We start from the raw sequence: 11773 nt of genomic DNA, 5'->3' as shown, positions 1-11773 counted from the left end.
AAAAAAAAAAAAAAAAAAGTGCACTTCCTAAAACTATTAGGTGAAATACTAATGACAAACTATATGAATGGTTTAGGCTGGTAAGAGCTAAACCCACTGATTAACATCGGTAAAACAATGACAGCCAGACACTAAAGGCCTCCTAATGAGATACAATAGAAAGAATACAGTACTGTCTCTGAAGTACTTTTGCCTAAGTGTCAAAGCTGAAACTGGTCAAACCTCTGGCTCTAACTACCAGTGTATAAAAAACGCTGAGGGCAGGGGGACATATTAAATCACACCACCAGGATGTGGAAATTCTCCAGGACAAAAGGCATAGTTTTTTCAATAAATTCAAATAAGTAAATATGTGGACCATATTTATGGTCAACATAATAAATAAATAAATATGTTGAGAGTTTGGACTCTCAACTTCTTCAAATGCTTTTTTAAAAAAAATACATGAAACAATTGGAGATGTTTATTAATCGATGGTGTTAAATAATTAATGTTAATTTTTTTAGGTGTGGTAATATTGTGATTATGTTTTTGGGGGAAAAAAGACCAAGGGGTGATATGGTTTCACTGTGTCCCCACCTAAATCTCAATTTGAATTGTAGCTCCCATAATTCCCACATGTTGTTGCGGGACGGACCTGCTGGGAGATCGTTTGAATCACGGGGGCGGTTTCCCTGGTACTGTTCTCGTAGCAGTGAATGAGTCTCACGAGATCTGATGGGTCTACCAGGTGTTTTGGCTTTTGCATCTTCTGGATTTTCTCCTGCTGCTGCCACGTTAGAATGCCTTTCACCTCCCAACATGATTCTGAGGCCTCCCCAGCCGTGTGGAACCGTCAGTCCAGTTAACTCTCTTTTTCTTCCCAGTCTCGGGTATATCAGCAACGTAAAAACGGACTAAAACACAGGGTAAGTGTGCCATATTTTTTAGAGATTCTGTTGAAGTGTGTATTAACTACATTACAACATGGCAGAGTTTTTCTTTCAAATAACCCAGCAGGGTGTGGGGTATGGAGTGGGGAGGGATAGAAGAAACGAAACATTAAAAAAAAAAAAAAAAGAAAAAAAAAGAAGAAACGAAACATGAGTTTGTTGACCCCTGAAGCTCATTCATGGGTATACGTGAGTTCATCATACCGTTCTCTACTTCTCTATAGGTTTGAAACACTCCAAACACTGTTGATGCATACTTTTATAAGAAAACTATAAAGACAATGGTTGAATAAACAAATATTTGTTACACTGCTTCAGAGAACAGAGAAAGGAACCAGTACTGTAGAAGGGAACAGAAGGAATTTGTACTTTATCTGCACTATTTAATGCATTCATTTTAAAAACCATTACTGAATATTCGTTACTCAATCTTTTCTTATGACCTATGCAAAAGAAAGTTATACTTTTAATTTTAGCAGAAAAGAATAAAGTAACATTATAAAATGGAAACCTTGTTTTGTGTAGGGCCTTATAGTTTGCAAAGCTCTTGCACGTTCATTATGTAATTTGGAGCGCAAATGATATTTTCCACTTCTTCAAACCAGCCTGTGATACTTTGAAAAAAGCAGGTGGTGTTATTCTATATCTACATATGGAAACTGAGGCTTACCACAGGTCACAGAGGTGGCACAATGAAATGTCTATTAAGTCAGCTGTCTCTGTGTAATATGAGAGAAATTCCTGATTGATGGCATTGCCATTGAGCAAGCTGCTGTCCATTATTGGCTAATTCTACCATGAGTTGTTTCAAAATAGGATAAAGAGTGAAGTGTTTAGGGCTGGGCATGGTGGTTCAAACCTGTAATCCCAGCACTTTGGGAGGCCAAGGCAGGAGGATCGCCAGAGGTCAGGAGTTTTGAGACCAGCCTGGCATGGTGAAACCACATCTCTACTACAAATACAAAAATTAGTTGGGTGTGGTTGTGGGTGCCTGTAAATCTTACTCAGGAGGCTGAGGCAGGAGAATTGATTGAACCTGGGAGATGAAGGTTGTGGTGAGCCAAGATCATACCACTGCACTCCAGCCTGAGCGACAGAAAAAGACTGTCTTAAAAAAAAAAATAAGAGTAACATATTTAAATAAAATGAAAATATTTTTTGACTTTCAAGTAAGGATTTCTTAAGACACAAAAAAGTAAAATGCACAAAGAAAAAATTGATTAATTTGACCTGAAAAAGAACTACAGAATGGAAAGACTTCTAGTTTCTAGACACAAACTAGAAAAGATCTTTATAATGCATCTAACAAGAGATTGGTATCCAGAATATATGTGTAAATCACTAGAAACCAATAGAAAATAGCTTAAGAGAAAAACAGGCAAAGAGCATAAGGTGGCATTTCACCAAAGAGCCAGAAAATGATCAATAAATACTTCAAAGAAACACTTGCTTCCTTAGTAATCAAAGACAGTTGCAAGATAGGTGCTTTGTGCAGTACTTATTTAGAAATGAGACATAAAAGTTACTACACAGTTATAAATGCAGATTTCATGTTCCAGTAATGGTAGAGTGTTACCCTTGTTTGAACTGCCAAGACTCCCGCACCCCTTTTTTAAGATCTTATTTTTTTAAAGGAGTTTTAGGTCCACTGCAAAATTGAGAGGAAGGTACAGAGATTTCCCATATACCTTCTGACCCTACACGTAAACAGCCTTCCATCATCAGCATTCCACCAGTGTGGTACGTTTGTTACAATTGATGAACCTACCTTGGCACATCATGATCATCAAAAGTAGTTTAAGCCAGGCACCATGGTTCACGCCTGTAATCTCACCACTTTGGGAGGCTGATGTGGGCAGATCACCTGAGGTCAGGAGTTCGAGACCAAACTGGGTATACATGGTGAAACCCCATCTCTACTAAAAATACAAAAATCAGCCAGGCATGGTGGTGCGCTCCTGTAATCTGAGCTACTCAGGAGGCTGAGGTAGGAGAATAGCTTGAACCTGGGAGGCAGAGTTTACAGTGAGCCCAGATCATGCCACTGCACTCTAGCCTGGGTTACACAGCGAGACTGTCTCAAAAAAGAAAAAAAATAATCATAGTTTACATTAGGGTTCACTCTTGGTGTTGTACATTCTATGTGATTGGAGAATGCTACATATCCATCATTACAGTATCATATAGAGCATTTTCACTGCCCTAAATATCCTGTGTTTCAGCTATTTATCCTTCCTCCATCCCCTCCCCAACCCCTGGCAATCACTGATCTTTTTACTGTCTTTGTATTTTGCCTTTTCCAGAATGTCATATAATTGGAATCATATAGTATGTAGCCTTTTCAGATTCACTTCTTTCAGTTAGTAATATGCATTTAAGGTTCGTCCATGTTGTTTCATGGCACTAAAGAAAATTCAGTATGTGGCCAGGCATGGTGGCTCATGCCTGTAGTCCCAGCACTTTGGAAGGCCGAGGTGAGCAGATTGCTTGAGCCCAAGATTTCAAGACCAGCCTGGGCAACATGAAAACCCATCTCTATATTAAAAAAAAAAAAATACAAAGATTAGTCAGGCATGGTGGTGCAAACCTGTAGTCTTAGCTACTTGGGAGGCTGAGGTGGGAGGATGACTTGAACCCAGGAGACTGAGGCTGCAGTGAGCTGAGAATGTGCCACTGCACTTTAGTCTGGGTGACAGAGCAAGACTGTCAAAAGAAAAAAGAGAGAGAAAGAGAGAGAAAAGAAAGAAAAAAGAATGAAAAGAAAATTCACTGTCTGGTTGTATTATAGTTTATTTATACACTCACCTACTGAAAGACATTGGTTGCTTCCAAGTTTTGTCAATTATGAATAAAGCAACTACAAACATTTGTGTGACAGTTTTTGTTTGGACGTAAGTTTTCAACTCCTTTAGGTAAATACCAAGGAGTGTAATTGCTGGATCATATGGTTAAGAATATGTTTAGTGTAAGAACCTCCAAACTGTCTTCCAAAATGGCTGTAACATTTTGCATTCCACCACCAACAAATGAGAATTTTTGTTGTTCCACATCTATGCCAGCATTTGGTATTGTCAGTGTTCTAGATTTTGGCCTTTCTAATAGATGTGTAGTGGTAGCTCGTGGTTGTTTTAGTTTGCATTTTCCTGATGACAAATGATGTGGAGCATTTCTTATATGCTTATTTCCCATCTGCATATCTTTTTTGGTGAAGTAGTTGTTAAAGTCTTTTAGCTTATCTTAAAATTGGCTTGTTTTCTTATTGTTGAGTTTTAAGGGTTCATTGCATATTTTGGATAAGAGTTTTTGATAAGAGGTTTTTTTTTTTATCAGATGTGTCTCTTGCAAATATTTTTTCCCAGTCTGTGACTTGTCCTCTCATTCTCTTGACATTGTGTTTGTAGAGCAGAAGTTTTTAATTTTAATGAAGTATAGTTTATCAATTATTTATTTCATGGATCATGCCTTTGTTGTTGTAACTAAAAAGTCAACATCAAACCCGAGGTCATCTAGGGTTTTCTCCTTTGTTATCTTCTAGAAGTTTCAAAGTTTTGCATTTACACTTAGGTCTATGATACATTTTGAGTTCATTCTTATCAAGGGTGTAAGCCTAGATAATAATTATTATTTTTTTTTGCATTTGGACATTTGGTCCCAGCACCATCTATGGAAAAAAACATCTTTGCTCCATGTTATTACCTTTGCTTCTTTGTCAAGATCATTTGACTCTATTTATGTGTATTTATTTCTGGACTTCTGTTTTGTTTTATTGGTGCACTTATCTATTCTTTTGCCACTACCACACCGTCTTGATTACTGTAGCTTTGTAGTAACTCTTGAATTGGGTAGTGTCAGTCCTCCACCTTTGTCCTTCTGCTTCAACATTGTATTAGTTATTCTGGGTCTTTTGCTTCTGTATATAAATTTTAAAATCAACCCAGATGTGGGGCTCACGCCTGTAATCCCTGCACTTTGGGAGGCCAAGGCGGGCAGATCACCTGAGGTCAGGAGTTCCAGACCAGCCTGGCCACCATGATGAAACCCTGTCTCTACTAAAAATACAAAAATTAGCTGAGCATGGTGGTGGGCGCCTGTAATCCCAGCTACTCAGGAGGCTGAGGCAGGAGAATTGCTTGAATTTGGGAGGCGGAGGTTACAGTGAGCCCAGATCATGTCATTGCACTCCAGCCTGGGAAACAAGAGTAAAATCCCATCTCAACAACAACAACAACAACAAAAATTAGACTGAGTTTGCTGATTCTTATAACCTTAGGTTATAATTTTTGAAGTGATACATTCTCTGATAAACATCACATATTTATGCATACTTAGTGTTTCTTCCCACTAAGAATTGTACCTTCCCACAGGAGAATTGTATACACTGATGTTTGAAGTCAGGTGTGGCCATGTGACCTGAATAATGTGCTGAGATTTGGCTGTGATTGCATTGAATCTATAGATCAAGTTGGGAAGAACTAACGTCTTGAGAATATTGTCTTCCTATCCATGAACATGAAATGTCCCTCTATTTATTTAGTTCTTAGATTTCATTCACCAAAATACTGTAGTTTTCCTCATATAGGTCCTATACATATTTCGTTAGATTTAGTCCTAAGCCTTTCATTTTTGGGGAGTGCTAATATAAAAGATAATGTGTTTAAAATTTCAAATTCCACTTTTTCATTGCTGGAATATAGGAAAGCAGTAGACTTTTGTATATTAACCTTGTATCCTGAAGTTTTTCTATAATCACTTTTTACTTCCAGGAGGTTTACCTTTGTCAATTCTTTTGGGTATTCTGCATAGACAATCACCTGATCTGTGCACAAAGACAGTTTTATTTCCTCCTTCCCAATCTGTATACCTTTTATTTTATTTTCTTGTCCTATTGCATAAGTTAGAACTTCCTCTATGATATTGAAGAGTAGTGGTAAGATTCTTGCCTTGTTCTTGATCTTCATGGGAAAGTTTCCAGTTTCTTACCATTAAGCATAATGTTAGCTGTAGGTTTGTCATGAATATTCTTTATCAACTTAGGAAGTCTCCTTCTATTCTTTTCTTACTAGTAATTCTCTTATTGAGCGTTTTTATCATGAATGGATGTTGGGTTTTGTCAAATGCTTTTTCTGCATCCATTGATATGATCATATGAGTTTTCATTTTTGGCCTGTTGATGTGATGGATTGCACGAATGGATTTTTGAATGTTGAGCCGATCTTGCACAACTGGGACAAATCCTGCTTGGTCGTGGCATGTAAGCCTTTTTATACATTATTGAATTCTATTTCCTAGTATTTTGTTGAGGATATTTGCATCTACTAATATGTTCATGAGTGATACTGATCTGTAGTTTTCTTTTCTTGTAATGTCTTTGTGTGGCTTTGATGTTAGAGTAATGCTGCCCTCATAGAATGAATTAGGAAGTATTCCTTCTGCTTCTATCCTCTGAAAGAGATTATAAAGAATTGGTATAACTTCTTCCTTAAATGTTTGGCTTAATTGTCCAGTGAATTCATCTGGGCCTGGTGCTTTCTGTTTTGGAAGGTTGTTAATTATTGATTCAATTTCTTTAATAGATATTGACATTCATATTTTCTCGTTTTTCTCATATGAGTCAACCTTTTTTTAAATGTACAAATACCTCTTAGGTTACAATTTTTTGAGGTGACATGTTCTCTGATAAACATAACCTATTTATGCATATTTAGTGTTCCTTCCCACTGGAGAATTGTACACATCCATTTAAAAAAAATTTATTGCGTTTTAGGTTTTGGGGTACATGTGAAGAATATGCAGTATTGTTGCATAGGTACATACATGGCAATGTGATTTGCTGCCTACCTCCCCATCACCTATATCTGGCATTTCTCCCCATGTTATCCCTCCCCAACTCCCCAGCCCCCGCTGTCCCTCCTCTAGTTCCCCCCTACAGACCTCAGTGTGTGTTGCTCCCCTCCCTGTGTCCATGTGTTCTCATTGTTCAACACTCACCTATGAGTGAGGACATGCGGTGTTTGATTTTCTATTCTTGTCAGTTTGCTGAGAATAATGGTTTCCAGGTTCATCCATGTCCCTACGAAGGACACAAACTCATCGTTTTATATTGGTGTATATGTGCCACATTTTCCCTGTCCAGACTATTATCAGTGGGCATTTGGGTTGGTTCCAAGTCTTTGCTATTATAAACAGTGCCACAGTGAACATTCATGTGCATGTGTCCTTATAGTAGAACGATTTATAATCCTTTGGATATATACCCAGTAATAGGATTGCTGGGTCAAATGGAATTTCTATTTCTAGGTCCTTGAGGAATCACCACGCTGTCTTCCACAATGGTTGAACTAATTTACACTCCCACCAACAGTGTTAAAGTGTTCTTATTTCTCCACATCCTCTCCAGCATCTGTTGTCTCCAGATTTTTTAACGATCACAGTTCTAACTGGCATGAGAGGGTATCTCAATGTAGTTTTGATTTGCATTTCTCTAATGATCAGTGATGATGAACATTTTTTTCATGTTTGTTGGTCTCATATATGTCTTCTTTTGAAAAGTGTCTGTTCATATCCTTTGTCCACTTTTGAATGGGCTTGTTTGTTTTTTTCTTGTAAATCTGTTTTAGTTCTTTGTAGATTCTGGATGTTAGCCCTTTGTCAGATGGGTAGATTGCAAAAAAATTTTCCCATTCTGTTGGTTGCCAGTTGACTCTAATGATTGTTTCTTTTGCTGTGCAGAAGCTCTGGAGTTTAATTAGATCCCATTTGTCTATTTTGGCTTTTGTTCCCAATGCTTTTGGTGTTTTAGCCATGAAGTCCTTGCCTATGCCTATGTCCTGAATGGTTTTGCCTAGATTTTCTTCTAGGGTTTTTTTGGTGTTAGGTCTTATGTTTAAGTCTTTAATCCATCTGGAGTTACTTTTAGTGTAAGGTGTCAGGAAGGGGTCCAGTTTCTGCTTTCTGCACATGGCTAGCCAGTTTTCTCAACACCATTTATTGAACAGGGAATCCTTTCCCCATTGCTTGTTTTTGTCAGGTTTGTCAAAGATCAGATGGTTGTAGATGTGTGGCGTTGCCTCCTAGGCCTCTGTTCTGTTCCATTGGTCTATATCTCTGTTTTGGTACCAGTACCATGATGTTTTGATTACTGTAGCCTTGTAGTATATTTTGAAGTATGATGCCTCCAGTTGTTCTTTTTGCTTAGAATTGACTTGGCTATGTAGGCTCTCTTTTGGTTCCATGTGAAGTTTAAGGTGGTTTTTTCCATTTCTGTGAAGAAGGTCATTGGAAGCTTGATGGGGATGGCATGGAATCTGTAAATTACTTTGGGCAGTATGGCCATTTTCACGATATTGATTCTTCCTAACCATGAGCATGGAATGTATCTCCATTTGTTTGTGTCCTCTCTTATTTTGTTGAGCAGTGGTTTGCAGTTCTCATTAAAGAGGTCCTTTACATTCTTTGTTAGTTGTATTTCTAGGTATTTTATTCTCTTTGTGGCAATTGTGAATGGCAGTTCTTTCTTGATTTGGCTCCCTTTAAGTCTGTTATTGACATATAGGAATGTCTGTGATTTTTGCACATTGATTTTGTATCCTGAGACTTTGCTGAAGTTGCTTATCAGTTTCAAGAGCTTTTGGGCTGAAACAATGGGGTCTTCTAAATATACAATCATGTCATCTGCAAATAGAGACAATTTGACTTCCTCCTTCCCTAATTGGATACCCCTTATTTCTTTTTCTTGCCTGATTGCTCTGGCCAGAACTTCCAATACTATATTGAATAGGAGTGGTGAGAGAGGGCATCTTTGTCTGGTGCCAGATTTCAAAGGGAATGCTTCCAGTTTTTGCCCATTCAGTATGATGTTGGCTGTGGGTTTGTCATAAATAGGTTTAATTATTTTGAGATATGTTCCGTCAATACCTAGTTTATTGAGGGTTTTTAGCATAAAGCGCTGTTGAATTTTGTCGAAGGCCTTCACTGCCTCTATTGAGATAATCATGTGGTTTTTATCCTTGGTTCTGTTTATGTGGTTAATTACATTTATAGACTTGCGTATGTTGAACCAGCCTTGCATCCCTGGGAATGAAGCCTACTTGATTGTGATGGCTAAGCTTTTTGATGTGTTGTTGCAATCAGTTTGCCAGTATTTTATTGAAGATTTTTGCATCTATGTTCATCATGGGCATTGGCTTGAAGTTTCTTTTCTTGTTGAGTCTCTGCCGGGTTCTGGTATCAGAATGATGTTGGTCTCATAAAATGATTTGGGAATAATTCCCTCTTTTTGTATTGTTTGGAATAGTTTCACAAGGAGTGGTACCAATTCCTCTTTGTATGTCCGGTAGAATTCAGCTGTGAACCCGTCTGGACCTGGGATTTTTTTTGGTTGTCAGGCTCACGTCCATTTTTTAAGTCAGGTGTGGCTATGTGACTTACTTTGGCCAATGAAGTGGGTATTGGTAACAAGAGTCATCTCTGAGTGGAAACCTTAAGATCTAGCACGTAGTCCTCCATGCTCTCTCATCCCTCTGCCTGATACCTGGCAATGTGCTACAAAGTGGCTGCTCGATTAGCCTAGGCCATAGGAAAGAAAGCATATGACAGAATAATGTACATGTATTTTGACCAAGAAATAAACCCTTGTTTCTCTAAGCTTCTAAGATTTTGAGTTATTTGTTACTGCAGAATAACCTAGCCTGTGTTGACTGATACACCTTTCTTCACTCAATTCTAAAAAACAAGATCAACTCTCATTTAACTCTTTTTTATTATAGACATTTCCCTTTGGACTATGTACATTGTCACCAAAGATGTCATTTGCCACTATATGTACTATTGGGCACCCCTATCCAGCCCATGAAAGAAAGACAAATCTGTGTACTGTTGGTCTAGAAAAATTCCTGAAGTTCACCATGATTGGACCTGTTTAGAATACATGGCCATACTTAAACTAGTTCCTATGGCTGGAGTAATGTAACATCCTAGTTAGCTAGAGCCTGGGTTATGACTGATTCTTGAGTTAATTTCTGTGGATAAAGGAATGAGATACACTGAGAGCTTAAATCAATCAAAGGGCCACCCCTGAATCTAGGGCTGGATGAGGTACATATAAATCTTAGGGTCTTATGCCCTGTTGTGCCAGGCAGCCCTCATGCCTGGAACCAGCACCAGAGGGGGCAGAGTAGACCCCATTCACACTGAATTATCATGATTTGTTTCGAGCTCTCTGGCAGCTCCTTGAAGACCGACCAAAGGGCTTGCCTTCATCTTTCCTAATGCAGAACTCCCCAGGTGCTAAAGTGGCCACTGGCATTTGTGGTTATGGGGGTGGGGGGATGAGGGAACTGTTGAGCTTGATGTGGAAGTTAACTTTCTTGATTGTGGTCATGGTTTCACAAGTTTCTGCATATGGTAAAATTTATCAAATTGAGTATTTCAAGTATGTGCAATTTATTGTATATTAATTATACTTCAAAATAGCTGTTTTTTAAAGAAAGGATGTTGGGCAGTTCACCACTGGGAGGGCTGAAGGACTAGGCTCAGGGCTACGCAGCTAAGAGCAATCTCTGAAGTCACAGAACAGGTCCTCTCAGGATGCCATGCCCGTTAGTGCTGCCTACACGGCTGCCTTTGAGCACTGGACACCGCAGTGCCTCTCTGCCATGGCTGTTCCAGGAACTAAATCTGGCCACTGCTGCCATCAGAAATGGAGAAAGCACTGCATTACCCTCCTTGCTCTGCAACACCAGCTCCCGTTTCAGTCCAGGGTGAATGTTTCTGATAGGTGGAGCTTAGGACATGGGTTCACATCCCCACTTTGGCACGTGAGGCTTGGGAAAGCAACTGTTCGACATTTTCCTGCTTCTATCATGTGATGTAGGCTCTGCCTCCATAGCACTTGTGGGTAGATGGTGGGGGATGGGTATTCAGATGCTGAAAATGACAACCAAAAGGCATATATGATAAGAGTTTTCAGACAGGAATAGAGTTGGCTGGGATGCCTGTGGAGACGACGGGAAGGAGGGGCCTGGAGGGATGGTGGGGTGTAAGTATGGAAGGCAAGCAGTTCTAACGGTGCTGGGCAAGAGCTGTGCATCTGAGAAGGGATTTGAGAAAGGTAGCAACATTTCTGGCCTGTGTGAGTGGAGGTCTGGCTGGACTCAGGAGTCAGGAGTCGTGGTGGGAAGCTAAGCTAGATCAATGGTCCGGCCAGATATGAAGGACCTTAGAAGCCAAACAGGAGCTTGGGCCTTAGGTGGCACAGGCAATGTGGAGACTCAGTCAGACCTTCTTGAGCAGCAATGTGTCCCTAGTGTGAGCGATTCAGTCATTTATTTATCAAATCTTGATTGTGCAAGGTAGTGGGATAGAATAATGAATAAGGGAAGTACAGTCTCTGTCCTCAAGCAATTCCAGTTTAGTAGAAAAACAGACAGCAGACAAGCAAATACAATATAGCATGGAGATAGAATAAGAAAGCCCTAGGGCTTGAGGAACCCTGAGGGCTTTAGGAGCTGCAGGGATGGGGACATTCAGTGTCAATTATGGGTGATAAGGAAGGCTTCCTCAGGGAAGTGGGATTTAAGTTGAGACCTGAAACATTTCAGAGAGAGGAAACAAAGCACTTGGATTCCCACACACTCAAAGCTCACCTAAGGCTTCATAAATGGGATATAGCTTATTAGCTTTGTGTTTAAGAGCATGGACCTTGGAGTGGCGCTGCTGGATTCCAAGCCCTACTCTGTCATTCATGAGCTATGTGAACTTGGACAACTGACTTCATTTGAGCCGTCATTTCCACAGATATAGAAACAGAATGATAACAGGACCGGCCTCATAGGATGAAGCAT

This window comes from Cebus imitator, unplaced genomic scaffold, assembly GCF_001604975.1.
Source record: "Cebus imitator isolate Cc_AM_T3 unplaced genomic scaffold, Cebus_imitator-1.0 Scaffold50, whole genome shotgun sequence".
NCBI lineage: Eukaryota > Metazoa > Chordata > Mammalia > Primates > Cebidae > Cebus > Cebus imitator.
The sequence above is the reverse complement of the archived record's forward strand: the minus strand, read 5'-3'. Positions refer to the sequence as shown.